The 26,965-nt window shown below is 41.0% G+C and overlaps 1 protein-coding gene across 8 annotated transcripts in view; it reads left to right on the top strand.

Moving 5' to 3' along the window:
• Positions 1-26,965, top strand: part of LOC137320893 (multiple C2 and transmembrane domain-containing protein 1-like) — a 603,286-nt gene that overhangs the window by 334,249 nt on the left and 242,072 nt on the right. The gene's annotated exons all lie outside the window — the stretch shown is intronic.

The raw sequence follows: 26,965 nt of genomic DNA, 5'->3' as shown, positions 1-26,965 counted from the left end.
CTCATCTCAGTTTTGAAAGAGCAGCCCCTTATTCTAAGATTATGCCCCCTAGTTCTAGTTTCACCCATCCTTGGGAACATCCTTACCGCATCCACCCGATCAAGCCCCTTCACAATCTTATATGTTTCAATAAGATCGCCTCTCATTCTTCTGAACTCCAATGAGTAGAGTCCCAATCTACTCAACCTCTCCTCATATGTCCACCCCCTCATCCCCGGGATTAACCGAGTGAACCTTCTTTGTACTGCCTCGAGAGCAAGTATGTCTTTTCTTAAGTATGGAGACCAAAACTGTATGCAGTATTCCAGGTGCGGTCTCACCAATACCTTATATAACTGCAGCAATACCTCCCTGTTTTTATATTCTATCCCCCTAGCAATAAAAGCCAACATTCCGTTGGCCTTCTTGATCACCTGCTGCACCTGCAAACTAACTTTTTGATTTTCTTGCACTAGGACCCCCAGATCCCTTTGTACTGCAGTACTTTCCAGTTTCTCGCCATTAAGATAATAACTTGCTCTCCGATTTTTCCTGCCAAAGTGCATAACCTCACATTTTCCAATATTGTATTGCATCTGCCAAATCTCCGCCCACTCACCCAGCCTGTCTATATCCCCTTGTAGGTTTTTTATGTCCTCCTCACTCTCTACTTTCCCTCCCATCCCTGGAATCATTCTAGTAAATCTCTTCTGCACTTTCTCTAAGGCCTTCACATCTTTCCTAAAGTGCGGTGCCCAGAACTGGACACAATACTCCAGTTGTGGCTGAACCAGTGTTTTATAAAGGTTCATCATGACTTCCTTACTTTTGTACTCTTTGCCTCTGTTTTTAAAGCTCAGGATCCCGTATGCTTTTTTAACCGCTTTCTCAAGCTGCCCTGCCACCTGCAATGATTTGTGTACATCTACCCCCAGATCTCTCTGTTCCTGTACCCCTTTTAGAGTTGTGCCCTTTAGTTTATATTGCCTCTCCTTGTTCTTCCTACCGAAATGTATCACCACATTTTTCTGCGTTAAATTGCATCTGCCACGTGTCCACCCATTTCACCAGCCTGTCGATATCCTCTTGAAGTCTGTCATTATCCTCCTCACTGTTCACTACACTTCCAAGTTTTGTGTCATCTGCAAGTTTTGAAATTGTGCCCTGTACACCCAAGTCCAATTCATTAATATATATCAAGAAAAGCAGTAATCCTAGTACCTTCTCGCATTCACTTCCTTCCTCTTCTCCCGCCCAACTGACAGCCAGCCTGTCAATCAGGCTGGCCTATCGAGCAGGAAACCGGCAAACCAACAAAGAAAAATGTCCTTACGTCAAAATCATACAGACATTCGGCGGTACTTCCGGGTTTCCCGTCAGAAACTTCCCCCTCCCCGCCGACTTCCTGGCTCGGTGTTAAAATTTAGGCCGTTGTCTTTTCACATTTTTAACATAGTGAATTTAAATTATTTTTATTAAGAAAGCTAGAAATCCACAAAGTCTGTCAACATCCAAAGGTGATAGACAGATTAACTTATTGGGTGGGAATATTCATCAGAACTGGAGGACAGTTCATCTGTACAGGATCAGAACTAGAGGGACGATTCATCTGTACAGGATCAGAACTAGAGGGACGGTTCATCTGTACAGGATCAGAACTAGAGGGATGGTTCATCTGTACAGGATCAGAACTAGAGGGATGATTCATCTGTACTGGATCAGAACTATAGGACAGTTCATCTGTACAGGATCAGAACTAGAGGGATGATTCATCTGTACAGGAGCAGAACTATTTGACAGTTCATCTGTACAGGATCAGAACTAGAGGGATGATTCATCTGTACTGGATCAGAACTAGAGGGACGGTTCATCTGTACAGGATCAGAACTGGAGGGACGATTCGTCTATACAGGATCAGAACTGGAGGGACGATTCATCTGTACAGGATCAGAACTATAGGACAGTTCATCTGTACGGGATCAGAACTAGAGAGACGGTTCATCTGTACAGGATCAGAACTAGAGGGATGGTTCATCTGTACAGGATCAGAACTAGAGGGATGATTCATCTGTACAGGATCAGAACTAGAGGGATGATTCATCTGTACAGGATCAGAACTAGAGGGATGATTCATCTGTACAGGATCAGAACTAGAGGGATGATTCATCTGTACAGGATCAGAACTAGAGGGATGATTCATCTGTACAGGATCAGAACTAGAGGGACGGTTCATCTGTACAGGATCAGAACTGGAGGGATGATTCATCTGTACAGGATCAGAACTAGAGGGATGGTTCATCTGTACAGGATCAGAACTAGAGGGACGATTCGTCTATACAGGATCAGAACTGGAGGGACGATTCGTCTATACAGGATCAGGACTAGAGGCATGGTTCATCTGTACAGGATCAGAACTAGAGGGACAATTCATCTGTACAGGATCAGAACTAGAGGGACAGTTCATCTGTACAGGATCAGAACTAGAGGGACGATTCATCTGTACAGGATCAGAACTAGAGGGATGATTCATCTGTACAGGATCAGAACTAGAGGGACAGTTCATCTGTACAGGATCAGAACTAGAGGGACGATTCATCTGTACAGGATCAGAACTAGAGGGATGATTCATCTGTACAGGATCAGAACTATCAGACAGTTCATCTGTACAGGATCAGAACTGGAGGGACGGTTCATCTGTACTGGATCAGAACTGGAGGGACGATTCATCTGTACAGGATCAGAACTGGAGGGACGATTCATCTGTACTGGATCAGAACTAGAGGGATGGTTCATCTGTACAGGATCAGAACTAGAGGGATGATTCATCTGTACAGGATCAGAACTATAGCACAGTTCATCTGTACAGGATCAGAACTAGAGGACAGTTCATCTGTACAGGATCAGAACTAGAGGGACGGTTCATCTGTACAGGATCAGAACTAGAGGGATGATTCATCTGTACAGGATCAGAACTATAGGACGGTTCATCTGTACAGGATCAGAACTAGAGGGACGATTCGTCTAGACAGGATCAGAACTGGTGGGACAATTCATCTGTACAGGATCAGAACTAGAGGGATCATTCATCTGTACAGGATCAGAACTAGAGGGACGGTTCATCTGTACAGGATCAGAACTAGAGGGACGATTCATCTATACAGGATCAGAACTGGAGGACAGTTCATCTGTACAGGATCAGAACTAGAGGGATGGTTCATCTGTACAGGATCAGAACTATAGGACAGTTCATCTGTACAGGATCAGAATTAGAGGGACGATTCATCTGTACTGGATCAGAACTGGAGGGATGATTCATCTGTACTGGATCAGAACTATAGGACAGTTCATCTGTACAGGATCAGAACTATAGGACAGTTCATCTGTACAGGATCAGAACTAGAGGACAGTTCATCTGTACAGGATCAGAACTAGACGGATGATTCATCTGTACAGGATCAGAACTAGACGGATGATTCATCTGTACAGGATCAGAACTAGACGGATGATTCATCTGTACAGGATCAGAACTGGACGGATGATTCATCTGTACAGGATCAGAACTAGACGGATGATTCATCTGTACAGGATCAGAACTAGACGGATGATTCATCTGTACTGGATCAGAACTAGAGGGACGATTCATCTGTACAGGATCAGAACTAGAGGGATGATTCATCTGTACAGGATCAGAACTAGAGGGATGATTCATCTGTACAGGATCAGAACTGGAGGGACGGTTCATCTGTACAGGATCAGAACTAGAGGGACAATTCATCTGTACAGGATCAGAACTAGAGGGATGATTCATCTGTACAGGATCAGAACTAGAGGGACGGTTCATCTGTACAGGATCAGAACTAGAGGGATGGTTCATCTGTACAGGATCAGAACTAGTGGGATGGTTCATTAGAATTGGAGAGACGATTCATCTGTACAGGATCTGAATTGATGGAAAGCTTTGGGAACCATGGGTTTAAAGTCACCTGTTCTTCCCAAGCATGCTACACTTATCATGTACTGTGTCCCAAAATATTATTTTCTGAAAGTACTCTTTCTAATTTACATTTGAATGAATCAACACTTTCTTTTAACATCAGGAAAGGGACAAATACAGAATGGTAAAGTTGAGATTGTGACTCAGTAGTAACTGCCCACACTCAAGATCACGTATGTATTTAAAGTCATAATCAGAATTTTGTAGGAACCGTGTATATCCAAATCTTGTGCCGTGCACTTGTTCTAATGTTGGCAGATGCTCAGTAGAGTATAAATGGGTTGACCTTGGAACAGTGGGAACCAGGTCATATTGCAAAACTGCTTTCATAAATGGGTTGCTTGGAGCAGTCGAGCAATGAGCTCCCTACTGGGGGTTTGCAAGTTCAAATCCCATTCTAGATTTCCAACGCAAATGCAACTGTCCTCATTGGCACTGCTGACTGAGTTGCTATGATAGAATACTAAATAAATAATAAACTTACCTCTGCCTCCACTAACCTGCATTCTATTAACTGCACTGACTTTTGCTAGTTCCTTAGTTAGTTTTCTAGCCAATCAGGGGGTTAAGCATTAAAGTTTGATCTAGTTGTACCATTAAACTAACCAGGTTAAACAGCTTTTTACTTTTTTTTAAAAAGAGAAACATTGGGCCCACCAAACACTTAACACGTTGCTGTGTCAGTGGTCAAAATAAACAGGTGATGTCAAAACTGGTTACCTCATTAGCAGTTTCCAGAAATTTGAAACATCTTGCCACTATATATTAAGTTAAATCATAAGCAATATTAAGTAAATGTCACATCAGTTTTAAATTGTCATGCAAAATGGTCAGACTACTTAATGTTGCCACATCACTTAAAAACAAGTGAATAAACTGGGGCTGAAATTCAGTGGGTGTTCTACTGGTCCCTGCCATAACTCTGGTAGGAAACTGATCAAAACCCTGTGGAAATTCTGGGCCATTTTGTTTAGAGTTTGTGGAGAAGTAATGCTAATTTTAGGTCTGTCTTGCTGCTTTTTGTGTGTGAGACAGGGAACTGTTGAGCTGGATGCTGCTGAAGATATCCCCCACTCTGCTGTTTATAGGCACATGGTGCGTTCCATTGTACCAGCAGCACCAGCAACAAGACTATATTTATTTCAATACTGTTGGTAACACAATCTTTCCATGGTACGGGGAAAGTAGCTCTGCAATGATACCATTTCATAAACCAGGAACAATTTTTTTATTGTGTATTACTTAAAAATTAATACAAGAGCTTCCGCAATGAATCAGCTGGTTAAGCCAGTTAGTAGCTAACACATAAAGTCCAGGGCAATTCTAAATTTGATGTCTGGACTATATTGAGTTAGCTGATCTCAGTCAAGAGGGTTTGCTTCAGTGTTAGACAGGGTAGTATTGGAAGTGCACAAGTAGTCATCAAGTGAGGACACGATGAGGCTCAGCTATGATGCCCCTCTGGTTGAATAGCCTGCAAAAAATCAAAGCCTTTGGGAGGAGAAAGGAAAAAATTATTGGGGGAGAAAAGGAAACAGAACAGTATGGGAGGGCATATGCATTCGATCTTCAATGTGCTGCGCCATTGAATGGCAGGAAATATATTTGCACCTATAAATCTCCATATGTATGTTCCTGATCTTGGCTGTGATGATAAGTGCATGTGCTAAGTGAAAGGTGGAGATAAAATCAGAGACTGAGTCACCCCAAGCTACTATTGTGTACTTCATAGCATCCCAACTCAACAGCAGGATTGGTAGGGGCCTTTCAGCTGCCCACATCTCTTAGCCAATGAATAGAAGACCTAAAAGAGAAGAGGACAAATAAATGAAATTGAAAAAGAATGGGAAATAATAAAATGTAATCAGGAAACCAACATGATTTTTTATTGTTCAGGGTAAGACTCCCTCTTCTTTGAATATTTTCTCCCCTTCCCATCTATCCATGTGCCATACACTATCTCTAGCCAAGAGGATAGGTGGATGATTGCTCTTCAAATTCTTCCGAAATGGGCCTTGAGGAAATGTCTGAGAGTGGCTCGGACTGACTACCTCTACGTTCTGACTCCTCCCTATAGGAATGTGCCTGACCTTCATGGCTAAGTCAGGAACTCAGTGTATGGGGAATCACTATGGAAGCCTGTGAACCATTACTACAACTACAACAACTTTGCATTTATATAGCATCTTTAATGTAGTAAAAAGGTCCAAGATGCTTCACAGGAGCGTTATCAGACAAAAATTGACACTAAGCTACATAAAGAGACATTAGGACAGGTGACCAAAAGCTTGGTCAAAGAGGTAGGTTTTAAGGAGTGATTTAAAAGAAAGGTTTAGGGAGGGAATTCCAGAGCTTAATAATAATAAACACTTGGGCTCAAACATGTTGCACCATCATTCTGCTACATGAAACTTTACATCCGCCTTTGAAAATGCAGTTGGCGAAATACTGAAATGCAGCTCACCCACTGCAGTTTTACAAAACGAGCAGAGAGAGGAGCTATTACACTGGGTTTAGCTTAAAACAATGTATCCCAGGCTCTACATAATAAAAAAAGTGATAACGTACTACAATTAAAAATGCACTCATTTGATATGCAGGCTATTATTTTAATACAGCTACACTAGGCACTCAAACATGCCAGTGGGAACAGTTCAACAGAGCTTTAAAAATGTGAAATATATATTAAAATATCCCCATCCCCTGACTGGCATGCACTGGATAACTGAATTTAATAAAGACATATCTTATCTGCCTATGCAGTGAGCAGATAATATGAAGCAGTGGTACAAATGCTTTACAATACTCTTCAAACAGATTAACAGAGCACTTGCTGTAGCTCAGTGGTGGATTTCTTCCAGTCGTCTCTGAATCAGCTGTTTGCCTAGACTTGTATAAATCATAAATGTATGACGCGATCACAAAAATAATGAAAGGCTCATTGGTACCTTTTAAATGTTGTTACTCATCTCTCGGGGTGCGAAATACCTGCTGTTAATAATTTTACTGAAAATGTCGTAGGAGCACAAAACAGGAAATACCATTTTATACTCGCATTGACCTTTCACTATATTAATAGATGGGAGGAATTTGACTCCCTTAATGCATTCATACATACATCTGCTTTATAATATGACTTTAATATTTACCTCAAGGTTGGTTATAGATTAATATAAATGGACTTATTTTTCTGGGCTAATGCTGTAGAAATCTTAAAATAAGCAAGATAATACACGAGGGTGGCTGTGATTCTTTTTCTTAAATGACTTAAATCATTTGACAAAGCTGAGAATTATTTGCAGCCATGACCCTGCTATCAGATTGAGTTAGCCTAGAAAATGAGTGTATTCCAGTAGTTTAACCATTTGTAACCAAATGTGCAAATGCATTAAATTAAATGGACGTTTCAATTCTCATCATTAATGTGAAAAACCTTTTACAATATCCCTTGATTTTCTTTAATGGGCGTTAATGGATGGCAGCCAGAAGGCGATTTGGTGACCTCCTTGGAATGGGAGCATGAAACCACTGCTTTCCCCTTTGTCACTCCTTAAATTCAGAAGAGCTAGTTTGGAAAGAAGTTGTTAGCATTCCATTTTTATTATGACATTTCACAGTCATCCGATTTAATGTCCCTTGACCGAATTGTCCACCGTGAGACGATGGGCTTGAAATGTTATTTGGAGCATTGATAAAAGGTGAGCGGTTATAAGATGACAGCAAGTCATAAGGCTGGTGGTGTGACATTAATTTTCTCCATAACAGAGATGGAATAAGACGTCATGATGACAAGCTGTCAATCAGTGCTGGCCCCTGTGTGTATCTCCGTGCTATAGGATAGGCTATTGCTTCTCCCATAATAGACCTGAACTGGAAAGCTCTTGCTGACAGCTGCTGCCATACAGAAAATTTATTATACAGCCTTTCATTAAAAAAATAAAGAGGAATCATCTCCTGAGCATTTCAATCTTTTCTGTCTATTGCAGTCTGAAAGGATTCATGGGAGAGAAAAAAAAATCTACTATAGAAATTCCAATATTTAAAAAAAATACAGGGGGTGGAAGCACATGGTAAATAATCAATCTATAGAAAAATGGTGAACAGTCCTGGCTGTGGATATTTCACACATTAAAAAAATTGTGCTGTATTCTAACATTGGAACCGCATGGAGCAAACCAAGACTGTCACAGTTTGTAATGAATTAAGTCACCAGTCAAACATAAACTGAAAATCCAAATGGTAATTAACCCTCAGGGTACTGAGAGCATTTCTGCAGAAAACCATTAAATGTGACAAGGCTTGCAAATTTTATTTCATTGTCAGGGAGCAGAGTTTCTTATTCCCTTTTCTTTCAACCTTGTTCATGATGATAATTTACACAGTGCTGTTTCATTCAAGTTGTGAGGCTGAAAGAATGCAGCTCGCAGTCTACACATATTGAAGGGTTGGTTAGTTCATCTCCAAATGTGTGGAAAAGCCCCTTAAATGTACTTTTGAAATCTATCTGCAAATACAGTATATTTTTTATTTATGTTACCTGTTTTTAAAAAGTCCCCTGAAAGAATTTTAAATTGCTTAGGGATGTTAGTTTTTTTCCAAGTGAATGGCTCATTTTTCCACAAATTATATTCACTAATCAAAAATATTTTGTTTTTGTTAGAAATGCATAGTGGGATAGTACTGTGAACCTTCTGTTGCACAGTTTCTTACATTGCTTTAAAAAAGGTTTGCTAAATATAAACAAGCATATGAAATATCTTAACTTGCTGTATGTTGATAAAAGTCCTACAACACACTGTGCAAAAGATTACACTATAAATTAGGCAGTGAATTTGGTACAATATATAATCTAACCAAAGAAGAATTCCTGGAACTTGAATTTACATCTAAGATTATTCAGTTAACAGAAGTGATTACATTAGGAGTAGTTAAGAAATGGTTTGACATTTTCTGTTCACTTAACTGCAATGTTCAATTATTGGATATTTAGAGAAGTGTAGTTGACTGCGTTTTTAAAGGGGCATTTTCATCCAGTTGTGGAGTTTTCAATCAGATTTAATTCCTGGATTAGTTAGGAACAGCCTACTCTAAAATCTCAGCCACAGTGCTATGTCAGACACTGAAACAAGTTTGCTCTCCTGCAGACTTTATATTTCTTGCTGTGTGACCTTTAGCAAAAGTTGTCTTTGAATTATTTTTTAAAAATTAGCAATGATAAACACTTGCCCAACTCTTTAATTTATATGCATATGTCCCTCCCTGCTCCTTTTATATTGTGTATAACTTTCTTTATTCTTAAGCATGGACAATTATTTCATGCCAGTCACAAATTATATATTTTGTAATGTAAGCACAAATTCTGACCTTAAAATTCTGTAAATCAATACTTTGGTAACAGTTAATATGTTGGTTTTGATTCTGTGCATCGCATATACATGCAAATATATGTACATAAGTAAAGATAAATTAGTTTAGATGGAATGCTTTCTTTAGCACTTCAGCCTCTTACAAGAAAAAGGGTGATTGTCTGAATTAGTAATGTCAACCAAATGTGCAGCAATTTAAAATATTAACCATATGAAAGGGTTTATATTCTGGAAAGTCTGGCATTTCTTACACTAATTTTGAACTCAACAATTTCTGCATTGACTTCAAATATAGTTTTTTTTAATGTTTAATTTTGAGGAACTGAAAAAGATTGCGTGCTTCAATTTTTGTCATGCTGGGATTGTTTTTCATATCTTTGTTTTCAATACAACAAATGTTCGTACCCTGCAAGCCATTTTTAAGTCTTTGAATTTAGGTCCTCCTTGTTTCAAACATTGAGGACAGACCAGTGCAAAAGATACTGGGGTAGAAATTGGTATGCATTGTGCCTGTTTTTCAGGCATAAAATGAGCAAAACATATACCAATTTCTGGGCGCGAGGCCCTGCGCCAGCAGCATATTGGTCCTCACTGTTTTTAGGCGTTGGTGATGGCTGCCAGAAAGCAGCATTGGATCAATTTAAATATGCAAAGAAGGTTACTTTTTTAAAAATTCATTCATGGGATGTGGCCGTCGCTAGCGAGGCCAGCATTTATTGCTCATAGCTAATTGCCCTTGGGAAGGTGGTGGTGAGCCGCCTTCTTGAACAGCTGCAGTCCGTGTGGTGAAGGTTCTCCCACAGTGCTGTTAGGAAGGGAGTTCCACGATTTTGATTTGACCCAGTGACGATGAAGGAACGGCGATATATTTCCAAGTCGGGATGGTGTGTGACTTGGAGGGGAACGTGCAGGTGGTGTTGTTCCCATGTGCCTGCTGTCCTTGTCATTCTAGGTTGTAGAGGTCGCCGGTTTGAGATGTGCTGTTGAAGAAGCCTTGGCGAGTTGCGGCAGTGCATCCTGTAGATGGTACACACTACAGCCACAGTGTGCCGGTGGTGAAGGGAGTGAATGTTTAGGGTTGTGGATGGGGTGCCAATCAAGCGGGTTGCTTTGTCCTGGCTGGTGTTGAGCTTCTTGAGTGTTGTTGGAGCTGCACTGATCCAGGCAAGTGGAGAGTATTCCATCACACTCCTGACTTGTGCCTGTTTCAGCACTCTTCTGCAAAATTCGTGGAAAGACAGGCCTAACATGTGCCACGCATGCTCTGGCTAGTTTTTCCAGTTCTCCAGCAGTCCTTAAAGGGGCTGTTGGAGGCTGCCAAAGAAATGGTAGGGAAACTTTTTTTTTACTGCTCCTCCAGTGGAGACGGGAGGAGCAGCAATCTCCTCCCGGCTCCACAGCATTACTGCGGGTCGCTGTCAGACGGCACTCAGCCCCTTTGCATTTTCCTACATTCCCCCCCCTCCCCAGGATTTACCTGAGGGTCGTTATTGGTGAGGCAGCAGGTCAAATTCAATCCCCTGACATCTGGCGAGCTGCCTCTGGAGGCATGACAAATGCCGGTGGCTTGCCTCTATTATTAAAAGAGGCCTGGTGCCCAATTTCAGGTGAGCCTTGAGCCTTTGTCTTCTGGCATGGGCTTCCAGCCCAACTGCTATTTTGGGCCCAGAAACTAGCCTAAAAAAAATTTCCCCCACCCCTTAGTGATCTACGCGCAAATTATTCATGACCCTGCAACATTGTTTTTGCACCATTTTTTAACTCTTTTGGAAGTAGATACAATGGCAAGGTAAGAAGGAAAAGGAGTTGATTTTGTTTTAAATACCTATCTGAAACTCTGTAATCCAGGATTGTTGAGGTTGAAATTTGCTTCATTTCTTGCTGGTATTTCCACAGCTCCAAAGACTTGGGTGGTGATTTTAGGAGGCAAATGCAGGTGCGTTGTGGGCGGGGGGGCTCCGAAAATCGCGCAAGTCCCGTTCAGGTTCGGAAGTCGGCTCAAACCCGCTGACTTCCGAGTTTCCCAGGGACCCACCTGTGTGCGCGCGAGCGACCCGAAAACCAAGTCCTGCCGATGACAATTAAAGAGCCAAATGAACCTCATTGAGGTACTTAAGACACTTTACCTGTGACAGATGAAGTAGTTAGAAAGATTTTTAACTTAGCTGGGAGGCTTGCCCACCGCTTCTGATTCACGTCTGGTAGGCGTGAAGGGCCAGATCAGGGAAAAAGAAACTAAATAAAAAACCATGCACGAAGTGAAAACACTAAATGCACCTATCTTTGAAACCTGCTCCGATGTCCCCCTCTTCACCGTCCCGATCTTCCCCTGATGTCCTGATTGTCCTCCCGATGTACCCCGGTGTCCTACCGATCTTTCTCTCTCTCCACCTCCCCCCCTCCCCCCGGTCTTCCAGTCCAGTGCCGGATGACGTCTCGCTCTCTCTCTTTCTCTTCCCCCCGCCCCCCCCCCCCGCCCCCCCCGACTCCCCACATTGCAGCTCCTGATGGCAGCCAGCCTGTCAATCAGGCTAGCTGCTGGACGCAAAATCCGGAGAGAACGTTAACCACTATCAATCAACGTGTGATCGCGTTGGAAACGGTAAGTTTGGTTCATGTGGGTTTGCCACGCGCGCAATCACCGCCCCCCTGCTGCCATCCCGCCCACTCACTAATGCCAGAGCCTTTATATTTGTATTGTTAAAAGAAATCCCTGCTGGTAGCTGCAGTGACGTAAAAAGTCCTCACTTGCTTCAGCCGCATCACTAAATGTTGCTAAATACACCAGTGAGGTGTACGTCTGCAGTGCTTTGAAAGAGAAAAAATATGTATTTGTGCAATGCAGTATTTTTTTAATAAGGCCCCGTGATTTCATTTTGTAACTTTTTTTCTTTTAAATTCAGTGCATATTGAGGGAAATAATATCCCATGCCAATTTCCCAAAGTGTAAAATGTTTAACTGGGCACATTTGAGTATGATTGTATTGCCCTCATGAAAAGGTTTTGAAAATATCAGAAAATATGCAGCCAGTCTTTCGTGCCTTTTTAATCTTTTGACATGCAAGTTATGTAATGTGCCTTAATTAGGGACTTGGCACCGTGCTAAATAAAAGTAGAAAAACATTTACTGCTTTTGTCGTATTGAGACATAAGCTTGAAAGTGTTTCAATTTTCAAATTAACTGATGTCTAAAATGCAAAGATTGTCATATTCAATCTATGAACTCTGCATAATAGAACATTTCAGTCTTCCATTCGTAAGGCAGCACAATTCAACACAATTTAATAAATATAATAAAAAATTGATTGCTTTTTGTAAGTTTTAAAAATACATCACAACTTGTATAAATATTGATACAGCCTTCCCACTTTGTTATTGGAGTTCATTTAATCTCCCACACATTTCCAGGCTAACTTAAATTTCACATGAAGACACACACCTAAATCTTTCATTAGCTCCATTAATATATTAGCATGTGAATAGTCCTGACCTTGGAGTTAATCCTTTAATCCCTTCCCACCCATTTTACAACACTTCTACAACTCTTTCTCACTTTATTTTATCTTATTATGCAGTACACATGTTCAGTGTGGAGCTGCTTTTCCATAGTTTTATGTATACTGTACTTATCAGGGGTTTACACTCAACAGGAGTACTAGTGTGCTGTCATATTAAAACTAATTTATTTACAAAAATGCTATTGTGTATTTACAGTCATAGGGCAGTTTAGAACTGCTTAAAGAGCTCAGACTGTGCTTTTTACGTTGGATGGACTAATAAATCAATGAACAATTAACAGATTTCCATTAGCACTGGTGAGAATGGAGAGTTGGGCTATAAAATCATACACTCAAAGACAATTACCCATATTATTATACACTTCACAAAATAGGCTTCCATAGAAATGAACGGGGAGAAATTTTGCCTTTGAAAAAACTATTCACAAGTGTATACCCCTGTTAAGTAGAATAGACGGGAGTACATCTGGCTCTTTTTAATTTTCTTTGATTGCTTCATTTCATTTTTAGTTCTCTTTCTCCCAGTTTAATCCTATAGGCTATTTAATGTCCTACATTTGGTTGGCAAATTGGGTCTGATAATAAGAGGGTTCTGTGGTTATTCACTGGAACTGTTCACATTTTAATGCGATGAAGCAAGGGAAAAAACTGTATTTTAGTAAGCCTGCCCCCATATGTCAGTGTCTCTTTAATAATTGTGGATCCCTCAAGAAAGGATTTATGAACAGGCAACATTTTTTGCAGACTTGAAATACTAACAACTACACAGTTGTAGATTTCCAGCTGCGTTGGTGGTCAGGAATACAAAAACAAATTAAATTATATGTCAATGGAAAAGAAAATTGGGCAGGATGTACAATGGGCTGCCGATTTGCTATCGCCCGTTTTGTACTACCATTAAACACCAATTTCACCCCCATTTTACCTCAGCAACAAGTTGAAGGTATCTTAGCCACTGATTTAGTATTAGAGAATTGAAGACTTTATTTAACAATGGCGACAAAGAGAAAACAAAGCGAGAATTATGACTCAAACTTTTTATGGTTGTTAAAATAAGTTGACATTTTAGTTACTGCAGATTTTTTTTGTTTTTCTTAGAAATAGAAATATTTAAACCAGGATCCCTGTTCTGAATGGAATAACACCACATTGGCCCCAGTACTTGCTGGTACTGTGCTGTGCACAATCCTTGCAGTGCTGGAAAGAATGATTGTAAACAATTTTACAACACCAAGTTATAGTCCAGCAATTTTATTTTAAATTCACAAGCTTTCGGAGGCTACCTCCTTCCTCAGGTGAACGATGTGGAAATGAAATCCTCGAAATGAAGTCGCATTTATAATTCACAGAACAATGCTTGGTGAGTACAGACAGTTTTTTCAACTGCCCGTTGCCAAGGCAATCAGTGTGCAGACAGACAGGTGTTACCTGCCAGGTCTCAGAATATACAAATCACCAAAAAAAACAACAAACAAAAAAAAAACAGAGATAGAGAGGTAGAAACATAGAAAAGACAGCAACTGACCCGTTATATTAAAAACAGATAACATTTGTTCGCTGGTGGGGTAACGTGTAGCGTGACATGAACCCAAGATCCCGGTTGAGGCCGTCCTCATGGGTGCGGAACTTGGCTATCAATTTCTGCTCGACGATTTTGCGTTGTCGTGTGTCTCGAAGGCCGCCTTGGAGTACGCTTACCCGAAGGTCGGTGGCTGAATGTCCTTGACTGCTGAAGTGTTCCCCGACTGGGAGGGAACCCTCCTGTTTGGCGATTGTTGCGCGGTGTCCGTTCATCCGTTGTCGCAGTGTCTGCATGGTCTCGCCAATGTACCATGCTCTAGGGCATCCTTTCCTGCAACGTATGAGGTAGACAACGTTGGCCGAGTCACAGGAGTATGAACCATGCACCTGGTGGGTGGTGTCCTCTCGTGTGATGGTGGTATCTGTGTCGATGATCTGGCATGTCTTGCAGAGGTTACCGCGGCAGGGTTGTGTGGTGTCGTGGACGCTGTTCTCTTGAAAGCTAGGTAATTTGCTGCGAACGATGGTCTGTTTGAGGTTGGGTGGCTGTTTAAAGGCGAGTAGTGGAGGTGTGGGGATGGCCATAGCGAGGTGTTCGTCGTCATTGATGACATGTTGAAGGCTGCGGAGAACATGGCGTAGTTTCTCCGCTCCGGGGAAGTACTGGACGACAAAGGGTACTCTGTTGGTTGCGTCCCGTGTTAGTCTCCTGAGGAGGTCTATGCGATTTTTTGCTGTGGCCCGTCGGAACTGTCGATCGATGAGTCGAGCGTCATATCCCGTTCTTACTAGGGCGTCTTTCAGCGTCTGTAGGTGTCCATCGCGTTCCTCCTCGTCTGAGCAGACCCTGTGTATTCGCAGGGCCTGTCCATAGGGGATGGCCTCTTTGACGTGGTTAGGGTGGAAGCTGGAAAAGTGGAGCATCGTGAGGTTGTCCGTGGGCTTGCGGTAGAGTGAGGTGCTGAGGTGCCCGTCTTTGATGGAGATTCGTGTGTCCAAGAAAGAAACTGATTCTGAGGAGTAGTCCATGGTGAGCTTGATGGTGGGATGGAACTTGTTGATGTTATCGTGTAGTCTCTTCAGTGATTCTTCGCCGTGGGTCCATAGAAAGAAAATGTCGTCGATGTATCTGGTGTATAGGAAAGAATGATCACATTGGTTCCAAAGTGCATCAGAAGCTGTATTGTATGCAAAGTTATTTAAATTATGCAAATGTTCAGAAAATAATATACTTGTGTTTTAGAGGTGAAGAGCATTCAGTGTCAAGCAATTAGGTAATATGATTTCCAGAATACAAAGCTAAATACTGTTTGTTTTTTTTTAAAAACTGTCCAAACCCTAACATTTAAAAAAAATTGTCACATGCGTGGGTATTTAACCTGCAATGAAGAGCCTCAGATTTTTTTAATAGCTTGCATGGGACAACCACCTTTGCTACCGTTTGGGCAACCACCAGATCTGTATTACAGTGGTCTTCTGGGGTATCGCCTCTGTGTGACTTGTGCCTACATCTCTGTATAAATCAGTCACTGAGTAAGAAAGGCCTTTCAGGATGTCCCAAAGTGCTTTACAGCCAATTATGTACTTTTGAAGTGTAGTCACTGTTGTAATGTAGGAAATGCAGCAGCCAATTTGCACACAGCTAGGCCCCGCAAACAGCAATGCAATAATGATCAGATAATTTTTTTTTAGTGAAATATAGAATATGACACCTGAATCCTCTCACTTCATGGCATCACACATTGCTAAAGTTGGCAATGCCACTGTTCTGTTGGATAGTTGGTTTTCAAATAGAGCTTAAATTTAGTTACATCAATGGTGACCACAACCTTTCTGCAGAGTTGCACAGATGCCTCAATTTTTAATGATTTAAAGATAGCATGCTAAGTGGCAAAGCTTTCTACAGTATTCTGATATTCAAGTGGAGCATTGTTATTAGCAACGATGAGTCTTGATAGAAAAGACTTCCAATTGGCTAACTACCATGATAAAACTCAATACCTACTTGGTTTCACTCACATTCAGATTATTGCTCACGTCAGAGCTGCTACTGTGAAGCTGAGAGGATGAGAGAAATAGAAAATTAAATTAACTAATTTAAGAAATGAAAATATCCATACCCTAACCTGAAGGGAATAATGAATCTGACAACTCACATTTACCTGGGTTTTAACTCACCATTGTAATGCCATTGTAGTGCTCACCAGTGGTTTGTGACAGAACAAATGAGAACATGCATTGTTTCCTGTGGATATTAGCCACAACTTGAAACTGAGCTCAAAAGCAAATGGCAGGGTACTGGAGCCCCTGATAAATGCATACTTTCTCATGTTGTTACCTGACATAGGGCTGACAATTGATGTAAGAAAGCTGTCCCTTTTTTTAAAAACTTTTTTTTTGTACACCAAATTTTACAAGCATATCAAAATTGAATACATTAATGCACAGAGATAATTATTAATCTGGAATGCAGCAGTTTTTTAAAAAAATGAACAACCAGGATGAAAGGCCTTGATCCATAGTACAAGAAAATACCATAGCTGAAAAGAGTGCGAAATCAGAAAGTAGTGCTTTGTTGATGCCAAGTATGGGTTTAAAAAACCTGAAGATTGTAGGAGGAACGAAAGACTAAGGATGGTTATAAGGAGTTCCACAGTTTGTAAGTCATGGGAAAGAAAGAGTTGGAGTTGGAGATTCTGCAATGAGTCTTGACATCAATACAGTGCAGATGTAGGGAAGAGAAAGAGCATGTAGGATGGCATACTTAGAACTTAAAAGGAAAAAGAGAGCAAGTTCAGAGGAGCATTGACCCTAATGGTGTAGAGAAACACAAGAGGTTGTGATGGCGAGAGGGGCTGTAGGTTAGACGCGAGTGAGGGATTACCTATGAGACAAGCCTTTTCTTGTATCCAATCCAGGAGTATGAGCTAGTGTTAGAAGAGCCTTCCCAAATATGGGAACAGTATTCAAACCTTATATAGAAAGTCGAGAGCTGTTGAAGGGAAAAGAAGTGTTTAATGCAAAAGGGAAAACTGAGTTTCTTGGAGGCAGCATTAGCAATAGAAGAGATGTGGGAGTTCCACTTCAAGACAGAGGAGAATGTGATGCCAAGAATGTTAATATTTGAAGAAGGTCTAAACGTAAAGCCATCTAAGGTAAGAAGTGGTTATGACAAAAATGAAGCGTTTGCTTCTGGTCTTAACTGGTATTAGCTCCTTTAATTCAGTCACAGTACATAAGGAGTTAAATACAAGTGCGCTCTCAAGGACTGTTCAACTGTCTCTGGGTAGGTTGCTTGAGGAGGGAAGCAAGCCATATAAATTCAAGCACAAACATGCTGTGTGATTGGTTTAGATATATGTACAACTGGCAGCTCCTTTTCAATTTAGGAGGCAGTTATTATAATTCCATGATAACTGTTTCAGTGATATTTAACAGCCTGGAGCTTTTCAAAAATCATTAAGTCTGATCTGGAGTCTGAGAAGAGAGGTTATATGAATAAACCTCTGACAATAATCAGCTAACTAGCCACTTCCATAGTTGGTGAGAATATAAAAGAATAGCTATGTGTATAAAAGTTAACTATAAAATATAGTTCAGTATAGAGTTTACAAACCACTTCTTATTTCCATATATGAGGAGTTAGCATAGTCTAATTACTGTTAGTTTATATACTATTTATTCACTTGTTCAGTTACTGTTCACTCAATCTGCTTAACAATTAAAGCCTATAAAATCAAGTTCTAATGTGTTATTCTGCCACTTCTTGAAGGATCCTATGGAACTAATAGCTAAAGCAAATCTAAAGAAGGATTTTCTGTTCATTATCCTGGGTGTGCTATCAAACTTACCTAGAAATCTGACAAAGTGCGAACACACTCGAGGATGTAAGATGCAAGGGCTTACTTGCAAGAGTAATCAGAGACACAGAAGCCAAAAATATAACTAGAGTGAAAAGAGTAAAAAAAAATAGCAGTGGTAGCTGTTAATTAGACTTTTGAAAGATATAAAGAAATTGTGCTCTGAAGATTTGAAAGAAACAAGATTTCTACTGCCCCATTGAAGGATATGGAGGAGATCAACATGTAGTTATTCAGTCATTGCAATGTGAGGACTGGAGATTGTGAGTACTGAAGGTGTATTATCTGAAGGAAGTTGATAAATATAGAGTGGAATCATGAACAAAAGAGGACTGGCTGAATAATGAGTGCAGAATGTCACTGATATGAAGAAGGAACAAACTGTCAGAGATGAGAGACTCCTGGGGAATCCCTGAGTTAATGGAAAAATAATCAGAGGATGTACCATCACTGAAATGGTTTGAGTGATTTGAGAGGAAACTAGATAGCCATAAACATAGCTTTGATAGGAAATCATGTGATGGTAACTTGTTTAGAAACAAGTTAGATATCCAAGACAATCATAGGAATACATAAAAGTTACAACACGGAAAATGGCCAACCAGTCCATGTCAGCAAGAAAATAGTTCTAATCACATTTACTCATCTGGTTCCCATATCCATTCATCCCCTTATCCTTCATCCAGTCTATTCTTGAATGTTGGTATAGTTTCTGCCTCAACCACGAACCCTAGAAGTAAATTCCACAGCCTCACGACTCTCTGTGTAAAGAAGATTCTCCTGCTCGATTGAAAAAGGCCCTAATTTTTCAAATGTAAGGAATCTTACAACACCAGGTTATAGTCCAACAGTTTTATTTGAAAATCACAAGCTTTCAAATAAAACAGTTGGACTATAACCTGGTGTTGTAAGATTCCTTACATTTGTCAACCCCAATCCATCACCGGCATCTCCACATCATGGCTAATTTTTCAAGACTCTCTTCATATTTATATTTCCTCATGTCAGGCAGCATCCTAGTGAATCAACATTACACTCTCTCTAAAGGCTGTATATCCTTCCCATAACACGAAGGCCAATATTGCACACAGTATTCTAATTTAGGTCTTATTGAGGTTTTATATAAGGTCATCATTACCTCTTAACTTTCATATTCTATACTTCTTGTGATAAAACCTAGAATTTCATTAGCTTTGTTTACAGCCTTATGAACCTGAGGTGTTGTCTTTAATGTCCTATGAACCTGTATCCCCTAAATCCCTCTGCTGTTGTACAGCACCGGGTCTACTTCCATTCAAAGTATAATTACTTCTGTTATTTTTTTAACCAGAATGCATCGCAATCATACTGCTATGGATTAGATATAGATTTAAATATTTAAAGAAGCACAAATTGAAATCCAAAGGACCACAAGAGCTAGACTCGATTGCCAGCTGCTAAAGGAAGGAGTGCAGAGTGTTGCAATTTTTAAAACCACTTATTTATAATGGTCAACTGCTCCAGTTGTGTTGTGGAAATTTTGCAAATGCATCCAGTGAGATAGCTACCCCTGGAAATGTTCGTTTTTGACTCTATGGGGTGATTTTAGGAGGCAATTGCGGGTGCGTTGGGGGCAGGGGGGGCTTCAAAAATCACGGAAATCCCGTTTAGGTTCGGAAGCCAGCTGCAACCCGCCGACTTCCGAGTTTCCCAGGGTCCCACCTGTGTGCGCGCAGGCAACCTGAAAACGGAAGTCCCGCCGGCTTTACAGTTAAAGAGCCTAATGTACCTCATGGAGGTACTTAAGGCACTTTACCTGTGACAGATGAAGGGATTAGGAAGATTTTTAACTTACCTTAGTGGCTTGCCCACCGCTTCTGATTCACGCCTGGTGAAACCAGGAGAAATCAGGGAAAAAGAAACTAAATAAATTAAATAAAAAACCATGTAAGGAAGTGAAAACACTAAATGAACCTACCTTTGAAACCAGCTCCAATGTTCGATGTCTCCCGCTCCAATGTCCCCTGCTTCACCCTCCCTCTCCCCCTCCACTCCCGATCTTCCCCTCTCCCCACCCCGGTCTTACAGTCCAGCGCCGGATCTTCCATTTTACCCCCCGCCCCGGTCTTCCGTTCCAGCACCAGATAACGTCTCGCTCTCTCTCTTTCTCGACCCCCGACCTCGCGTTGCAGCTCCTGACGGCAGCCTGCCTGTCAATTAGGTGAGCTCCTGGGTGCGAAACCCGGAGAGGATGTTCATCACTATCAATCAACGTGCGATCGCATCGGAAACAGTAAGTTTGGTTCATGCGGGTTTGCCATGCACACCTCCCCCCCCCCCCCCCCCACCGCTGCCAACCCGCCACCATGGTAAATTTGAGCCGTGTGTTTGGGGCATTTAGCAGCAAAATGTATTATATTCTTTACTGGCAATTGTAGAAATGGGTATCCTGTAAAATGCACCGAATGCTGCACTGCTTACCAGCTGGAACGACAACTTTTTTGCAGGGAAGTGAACTGAATCCTGTGTCGTTCGAGCAGGAGTGACTCCTGATTGCACCACCACCAACTGAGTGCTCACGAGGCATTACAAAGCAAAGCTGCTGTGTACAGGCAGCAAGAGGGATAAACTCTCCTTACCTCGCTCCCCCAGATTCAAAGTCGGCGATCCCAAGAAGCATATGCTGCCATTTATGCAGCTGAAAAGTGAGCATATGCTCCTCTGTTGAAAATAAAAGTGGATATACAGCATATGCCTGCATCTTCTCCTGACTACACCTCCCATCTGCTTACATTTCCAGCTAATCCGGAAGGTCTTGGGAGACTAAAGTGAGAGAGAACCTAAGGTCCACTGCAAAACAGTTTCTTTTATTACACTTCTCTATTTACTGAATCTGCAGTCTTCAGTGGCCCACATATCAATTTTAAATACTATCTCCATTAAAAAATGTGTTAGGCAAACATTGCTTTATTTGCAAATGCACGAGTGATGAAAATTGCATCAAGAGGTATCATAACGGTGTTTGACATAACATGATTGTGGTGAAAATGGCACATGGGACTTTCAGCTCTTATTCTTCCCCACAAATGGTTTGCTTTCTCATGAAGATAGAACCCTTTTAATATGTTATGATGTGGAGATGCCGGTGATGGACTGGGGTTGACAAATGTAAACAATCTTACAACACCAAGTTATAGTCCAACAATTTTATTTGAAAATCACAAGCTTTCGGAGGCTTCCTCCTTCGTCAGGTGACCATCTGACGAAGGAGAAAGCCTCCGAAAGCTTGTGATTTTCAAATAAAATTGTTGGACTATAACTTGGTGTTGTAAGATTGTTTACATTTTAATATGTTGGCATTTTTTCTAACATAAAATCATTCTGTGACTCCGTTGGTTGTTTAATTTTTAGAATAATTTTCATTATTAGAATATTTTAAAGCTTTTTTTATTTTAGTAATCGGAGGGTTAAGGAGATTTGTAGAGCAGATTGTTATATTGGAAAACTGAAACAACTTCCCCTTGAACATACTGTAGCCTTGTTGGAACAGTGCATACTTGATAATCATAGAATCATAGAAGTTTACAACATGGAAACAAGCCCTTCGGCCCAACATGTCCATGTCGCCCAGTTTATACCACTAAGCTAGTCCCAATTGCCTGCACTTGGCCCATATCCCTCTATACCCATCTTACCCATATAACTGTCCAAATGCTTTTTAAAAGACAAAATTGTAACCGCCTCTACTGCTGCCTCTGGCAGCTCGTTCCAGACACTCACCACCCTTTGAGTGAAAAAATTGTCCCTCTGGACCCTTTTGTATCTCTCCCCTCTCACCTTAAATCTATGCCCCCTCGTTATAGACTCCCCTACCTTTGGGAAAAGATTTTGACCATCTACCTTATCTATGCCCCTCATTATTTGATAGACTTCTATAAGATCACCCCTTAACCTCCTACTCTCCAGGGAAAAAAGTCCCAGTCTATCTAACCTCTCCCTATAAGTCAAACCATCAAGTCCCGGTATCATCCTAGTAAATCTTTTCTGCACTCTTTCTAGTTTAATAATATCCTTTCTATAGTAGGGTGACCAGAACTGTACACAGTATTCCAAGTGTGGCCTTACTAATGTCTTGTACAACTTCAACAAGACATCCCAACTCCTGAATTCAATGTTCTGACCAATGAAACCAAGCATGCCGAATGCCTTCTTCACCACCCTATCCACCTGTGACTCCACTTTCAAGGAGCTATGAACCTGTACTCCTAGATCTCTTTGTTCTATAACTCTCCCCAACGCCCTACCATTAACGGAGTAGGTCCTGGTCTGATTCGATCTACCAAAATGCATCACCTCACATTTATCTAAATTAAACTCCATCTGCCATCCATCGGCCCACTGGCCCAATTTATCAAGATCCCGTTGCAATCCTAGATAACCTTCTTCACTGTCCACAATGCCACCAATCTTGGTGTCATCTGCAAACTTACTAACCATTCCTCCTAAATTCTCATCCAAATCATTAATATAAATAACAAATAACAGCGGACCCAGCACCGATCCCTGAGGCACACCACTGGTCACAGGCCTCCAGTCTGAAAAACAACCCTCTACAACCACCCTCTGTCTTCTGTCGTCAATCCAATTTTGTATCCAATTGGCTACCTCACCTTGGATCCCGTGAGATTTAACCTTACGTAACAACCTACCATGCGATACCTTGTCAAAGGCTTTGCTAAAGTCCATGTAGACCACGTCTACTGCACAGCCCTCATCTATCTTCTTGGTTACCCCTTCAAAAAACTCAATCAAATTCGTGAGACATGATTTTCCTCTCACAAAACCATGCTGACTGTTCCTAATCAGTCCCTGCCTCTCCAAATGCCTGTAGATCCTGTCTCTCAGAATACCCTCTAACAACTTACCCACTACAGGTGTCAGGCTCACTGGTCTGTAGTTCCCAGGCTTTTCCCTGCCGCCCTTCTTAAACAAAGGCACAACATTTGCCACCCTCCAATCTTCAGGCACCTCACCTGTAGCTGTCGATGATTCAAATATCTCTGCTAGGGGACCCGCAATTTCCTCCCTAACCTCCCATAACGTCCTGGGATACATTTCATCAGGTCCCGGAGATTTATCTACCTTGATGCGCGTTAAGACTTCCAGCACCTCCCTCTCTGTAATATGTACACTCCTCAAGACATCACTATTTATTTCCCCAAGTTCCCTAACATCCATGCCTTTCTCAACCGTAAATACCGATGTGAAATATTCATTCAGGATCTCACCCATCTCTTATGGTTCCGCACATAGATGACCTTGTTGATCCTTAAGAGGCCCTACTCTCTCCCTAGTTATTCTTTTGCCCTTTATGTACTTGTAGAAGCTCTTTGGATTCTCCTTTGCCTTATCTGCCAAAGCAATCTCATGTCCCCTTTTTGCCCTCCTGATTTCTCTCTTAACTCTACTCCGGCAATCTCTATACTCTTCAAGGGATCCACTTGATCCCAGCTGTCTATGCATGTCATATGCCTCCTTCTTCTTTTTGACTAATGATTCTCACTTTCAAACTGATATAGTAGAGAAACTAGACAGGACCCAGGAACATCCTAAAAGTACCTGTGCAGAACCTAGTACAGATCCAGCTGAAGTACACAGTGACAACCAAGTCCATTAAAAGTGCATAAGGTAAAAATTCTGCGATCGCGTAGAACTGGGATCAATTCTGGAAGGGGACTGCAATTTGGGGCGGAACCCAGTTTAGCCGGGTTTCCACCCTACTTAAAAGATTAAAAAATTCACCCAAGGGGTGGGTGCTTCTTCAGCAACTTTAGAGGGATCAATTACCTTAAAGTTGTCCTTTGTTCCCTGAGGGAAATTTAAAAAATCTGGTGGCCAATTTTCCTTGGCAGAATTTGGGCCTTGGGTGCTCCCTTTTGGAGTGGCAGGAAGACTCTCCCGAGTTCCAACTCCTCACTGGGGTTGGCACTTTTTGTTGCACTGCCATGGTCACCCACCCACATATTATAATGGCCCAGATTTTGCTGGAGTGGGCCATCTTGCGGCATGCTCCATTAGTTAGACTTCTTCCTCACCCTTCAGCTTGAAAAAAAATTTTGTCACTAATTGCTGGAAGTGCGAGCTAATAATGGCAGGGGCAACGGGGTTTCTGGGATCTTGGTGAGTGACGGGACCAACAGTCTGTCTCCTTAACCAATGAGGTTTAGGGATTGAGAAAGGAACCGAGGAATAACGGAAAAGGAAATAAGCGAATTAGAGTCAAATCAGGCACAGAAAGAGAAATAAAGAGTGGGAAAAAAGAGCCAGAAAGGAAAAGTAAGAAAAAAAATTAAATTTTTAATTTTAAAAATCGCTAAGAACAATTTACTACCTGCAGGAATGAAACTCCACAGTTTCAAATGTTCCCTTTCTGGGCCGGAGAGGTTGAGTGGCATTGCAGGAACATAAATCTCATCATTAAAAGTGTCCTAATGCTGTTAAGTACCACCCCTAACTTTTTGCGGGGAGTTTAATTGGTAATTAATGCTCAAGTGCAGCAATTCCTTGAAACTCACTGGGAGGTTGATGGCAAGCTCCCATTTTTGCGAGGCTAACGGCAAAGCGGTGCAAATTGTCCCGTAATTTGTGACGATTTGCAGTTCACGGGATATCTCTTCCTCGCCACAAATTGCTGGACGATTTACACACTAATAACAGTGTGCGCATTAAATTTGCCGTTATTTTGCCAGCAAACTCTGGGCCCTTATAATGATCCTGTCCCTGGGATTTGGGATGGGGTCAATGACGCAACAAAGCAGCAGGCAGACATCCCATCCCACTACACTTCACCACCCTGAATGGGTTTGTGGGAATTCTACCCTTATTTATATAGAAAAGTATTGCTTTATGCTTGTGATATTAGGGCCTTTTAGAATAGGTTAAGGAAATAGGTACGATCTTCACGTTGCTGAGAGTTTGGAGGTTAGTGAAACATGAAAGGTCAAACTAGCCTATTTATTTAAACAATTAGTAGATTAATGTGCTAAAATGAGAACTATATATCTCCTCTATTAATTTGTATGTAATTGACTAGCAACATTCCCTACAAGACCAGTCTGTTAAAAGCAATAGTAAAGATCTTCACCGTTGTAAGTCTATATTACTCCATGATATAACTGCACAGACACTGATTGATATTGATTGATTCATTTTAAATATATCCTTTTATTCTATCTGCAATTATCTCCCCTCCACCCCTTCCTTGAAGGCATTAATTCCTTGTTGTATTACAGTTTCACAGGCACCAGTCACCTTTGATACTTTGCCCAAGTGACTATTATTCACATATGAGCATTTACAGTGAATAACATCAGAATATTTAACTCCAGGGGGCATCACAGCTAAATGTGATGCTGTCCTCCACTGATGTCCATTCACCTGCACTTCCAGTAGAGGTTGTTGAATAGCAATCGGAAGTGGGAGCCCTGATCATTTTTATTTTTTTCCCCTATTTAATGCTGCTTTGAAACCTATTGTAGCACCTCTACCGCTGCCCCAACTGAGATCAGTTAACGTAGGATGAACTCTGAGCCTTGAATCACATTTTGATGGGAAATAAAACATACAGGTTAATGAACTAGAGTTAAATTCACACTGTTTGCAGTTATACCAGGCACAATTATTTTCATGTAATTAAGTACAATGGCTATTGTTAGATTGGTTAGATCAAGTAAGCTTGCAGAGGTGCTTGAAAAGGAAATCTTTAAAGTGAAAAGAATGATCAGGTAAATTGATTAGATGTAATTTTTCACTTTATTTTCATTTATAAGGTCTTCTCAATGGAACCGAGACTAATAAAGTTCATCTTCTGTTCAGCAAAATGCTGTATATTATAGAACTCAATCGAGGTCTAGTTTTTTCTTTGGTTATGGATAGACATTCCATTTCACAAAGGGGCATAAATGTTGGGTCACAATCTGAATCTTTTTATGGATATCCAAAATGTTCAATAGGGTATGAAAAATATAATTCCTAGTTAGAATTAACATCACACTTTCAGTGTATTTACATGTACATTTTATACAGTTGCATGGGATAAACAATAGTTTTTAAACTCTGCTCCATTGTTACATTGAGTATTGAACTGTGTTTAATGACCTCATTAATAATGGCACCATGACATTGTAATGGGGAATGGCTGCGCACCTCAGTCTGTCTTGTTTGGCCTAATGAACCCCAGAAGAATATAAATGGGAATTCCTGCAGTACTTAATGAATAAGGTAATGTTTAAGTGGAGTCAACATTACAAGCCAACACAGAAATAATGGTCATTGATTTTCCCCACCATCATGTGCTATCCTAAGCTATGCCAGTATGATTAGCTTCGCGCAGAGTATTAAAACACCTTATTCATCTGCCAGATATGAGTTACTTAAATTTCCTTGGTAGATTTGCCCATCTTTGTGCCCATGTTAGGTCTGGTGGGCACATTTCGTTCGGATGCATGAGGCACTCCGAGCTCTCTTTGTGTCATTTGGAGTCAGAGGCCATTTTATACAACTCTGGCTTATCAACATAAATCTGATAAATGAGTCACTAGAGCAGAGACAGGTTGAGCTTTGTTTTAGACTTCTCTTTATCATCAATGATAAAGAAATAGGAAAACCACTCACTGGAACCACTGACCCATCATGCTACATGCAGAAATATTGCCTTAGCCAAATTCTGTCTGTAGTTTTCTACCCATC

This window comes from Heptranchias perlo, chromosome 4 (genome assembly GCF_035084215.1).
Source record: "Heptranchias perlo isolate sHepPer1 chromosome 4, sHepPer1.hap1, whole genome shotgun sequence".
In the NCBI taxonomy this organism is placed as follows: Eukaryota; Metazoa; Chordata; class Chondrichthyes; order Hexanchiformes; family Hexanchidae; genus Heptranchias; species Heptranchias perlo.
Note: the sequence above shows the minus strand (reverse complement) of the source record. Positions and strands in the feature narration are given on the sequence as shown.